This window comes from Galeopterus variegatus, unplaced genomic scaffold, assembly GCF_000696425.1.
Source record: "Galeopterus variegatus unplaced genomic scaffold, G_variegatus-3.0.2 Scaffold6266, whole genome shotgun sequence".
Lineage (NCBI taxonomy): Eukaryota > Metazoa > Chordata > Mammalia > Dermoptera > Cynocephalidae > Galeopterus > Galeopterus variegatus.
In genome coordinates this window covers 102,702-106,174 of record NW_007732377.1, presented here as the reverse complement: position 1 = coordinate 106,174, position 3,473 = coordinate 102,702, and positions in this window count along the sequence as shown.

Below are 3,473 nucleotides of genomic sequence, written 5' to 3'. Positions count from 1 at the left end.
TCTTGTGTCAGTACAGTTGAGGGGGTAGAGGGCCATCTGCACAGTGGCTGTAGCTGCCACTGTGGTGATGAGCTGCCCTTGTGGTGGCAGTAGCTATGGCAGTGGCTGTGGTGGACCACCTACATCTGAGTGGTGTTTTCAGCATGCTCCTGCCTTCGCTGGATGGTGGGGGCTACCTGCAGTTCCTGCCTCCATCATTTTCTAATTCTTATCCTTAGCCTTCCAGTCTTTTCAGATGAATCTGCAGACTTCGTGAAGCAGAGACAGACCCATCTTGCTGTGCTCTGCCCAAATTCCTGACCCAAAGAGTCAGGAAGATGATAACAAGGTTTTTTTATGCCACTACATTTGAAGTGGTTTGTTAGGTATCCTTAATAAACTGCAACAGTGGCAGGCACTTCTCTCCCACCAGAATGCTGATCTTGTGCAGTAGTAGTAAGCAATTTGCTCAGAGAAAGGAGCTTGGCTCAGGGACGTGAATCAGATTGGTACTAGCCAATAAATATAATTCTTTTCCCCTTTGCTGGTGGTTGGTATAAGGGTGACTATGTGACCTAGCCTGACCAATCACATGTAATGGGAAGTCTTCTGTGGCTGTAAGGAAAGATTTTCCTCTATGTTTAAAAGAAACAGGAAGGAGGAGAAACTACATTCCTATTTGTTCCCCTTTCTCCCTTTCTTTCTTTTTCTCTGATGCTCTTTTAAAATCTTAAATAAATTTTATTGTGTATATTTAGAGTAGACACCCTGATGCTTTTGGATGTTGTCATGTGAGGAATATTTAGGGCAGTGGCAGCCATTCTGTGAGGGGAAAACCTAGAGACTAGTGAAACCCAGAGAAATGGAGCAGTTATACTGTGAACGCATTGAATTAACTATTGTTGGAAATATCCCCCTCCAGCCATCTTGTTATATGAAGTAGTAGGGTTGCCAGATTTAGCAAATAAAAGTACATCTGTATATTGTGTAAATTTTCCAGTTATATTGTTTCCTATTTCATCCATCAGTTTCCTCAACAACTCCCACTGAACAGCTCATCTGTTTTGCCACTGTTATGAGGGCTATCTGTCATGGAGCTCTTTCTTCTGTTCCATTGACTAATTTACCTATGGCTGCACCCGGTCGCTGAGGCTTTTTTATTATTGTTTTGTGGTGTATCCTATCATTGCTTGGATGGGAGTAACCTTTTGGCTCTTCTTTTTCGAAATGTACTTACCTTTTATGAGCTTCTATTCTATATATTTAGAATAAGTTGTTGAATTCCACAAAAAAAGAAACACTAGAATTTTTTCTGAATTTATAGATTAATTCATAGAGATTTGCTGTCTTTCAAATTTTATTGCAGAATTTTTTATTTTTTTATTCCAAATATCTTAACATTTATTTGTATATATTTGTGAAGTACAGTGTATTGTTTCAACACATGCATATACTGCACAATGATTCACTGAGGGTAGACAGCAGAGTTTTGTACCCATTAATCCACCATTTCCCCACCCCCCACCCAACCACCCGCCTCTGGTAACCATTATTCTACTCTCTACTTCTATGAGAACCACTGGTTTTGTTTTTGTTGTTGTTGTTTTTTAGATTCCACATATGAGTTATATCGTGTGGTGTTTGTCTTTTCATGTCTGACTTACTTCACTTAACATGATAGTTTCTAGTTTCACCCATATTGCTGAAAATGGTAGGATATCTTTTTAACAGCTGAGTAGTATTCCATAGTGTATATATAACACAGGTTTTTTATCCGTTCATCTGTTGAAGGGCATTACGTTGATTCCATCTCTTAGCTATTGTGAATAGTGCTGCAATAAATACAGGCATGCAGGTGTCTTTCAATGTATTGATTTCATTTCCTTTAAGTATATACCCAGTAATGGGATAGCTGGGTAGTAGGGTAGATCTATTTTTAGTTCTCTGAAACCCTATACTGTCTTCCACAGTGGCTGTACCAATTTACACTCCCACTAGCAATGTAGGAGAGTTCCTTTTTCTCTGCATCCTTGCTAGCATTTGCTATTTTTTGTCTTGTTGATAATAGCCATTCAAACTGAGGTGACTTGATATCTCATTGTGGTTTTAATTTACTTTTCCCTGATGATTTGTGATGTTGAGCATTTTTTTCAAGCACCTGTTGGCCATTTATATATCTTTTGAGAAATGTTTGTTCAGGTCCTTTGCCCATTTTGAAATTGGGTTATTTGGTTTTTTGCTGTTGAGTCATTTAAGTTCCTTATACATTCTGGATATTAGCCCCTTGTCTGATGTGTAGTGTGCAAACACTTTCTCCCATTCTGTAGGTCTGTAGGTTGTTGCTTCCCTTTGTTGACAGTGACCCTTGCTGTGCAGAAGCTTTTTAGTTTGATGTAGTCCCATTGATGTATTTTTGCTTTAGTTGCCTGTGCCTTTGTAGTCTTGCTCAGAAAAGTGCTGCCCACTCGCATTTCGTGTAGTATTTTCCCTATGTTTTCTTCTACTAGTTTCATAGGTTAGGGTCTCAAATTCAGGTCTTTGCTCTCTTTTGAGTTGATTTTTGTGAGAGATAGGACTCTAGTTTTATTCTTCTATGTGCGGATATCCAGTTTTCTCAGCACCTTTTGTTGGAGAGGCAGTCCTTTCCCTATTGTATATTTTTGGCATCTTCATCAAAAATCAGTTGGCTATAAGTGTATGGGTTTATTTGGGGGCTCTCTATTCTATTCCATTGGTCAATTTATCTGTTTTTATGCCAGTACCACACTGTTTCGGTTAGCATAGCTTTATAGTATATTTTGAAGTCAGGAAGTGTGATGCCTCCAACTTTGTTCTTTTTGTTCAAGACTGCTTTTGCCATATGGGGTCTTTTGTGATTCCATACAAATTTTAAGATCTTTTTAAAAATTTTTTACTGAAACATATTGATTGTACATTTTTATGAAGTATAGAGTTATATTTCAATACATGTATACAATGTATGACAACAGACTATTCAGGGTAACTAGCATATTCATCATTGCAAAATGTAATCATTTCTTTGTGATGTGCACATTTGATCTTCTCTCTTCTAGTCGTTTGGTAACATGCAATAAAGGGACGTGAAAATCAGCTACATTGTATATTGATAAATTAAAATTTAAAAAATTTTAGATTTCTGGGTCGACTGTGCACTATTAGGACTTATTTTTCCTATCTATCTGTGATTTTGTGTCCGTTAACCATCCTCCCACTGTCCTCCATCCCCCCTTTCCTTTACTGCTTCTAGTAACTAGTTCTTTCTCTTTTCAACAGTTCAACTTATCATTATTATTGTTGTTTGTTTGTTTTTTGTTTTGTTTTGTTCTGTACTCTTTTTTAGCTCCCACATGTGAGTGAGAACATGTGATATTTCTCTTTCTGTGCCTGGCTTATTCACTTAACATAACTTCCTTCAAGCTTATCCATGTTGCTTTGAATGGCAGAATTTCATTCTTTTTTAAGGCTCATTAGTA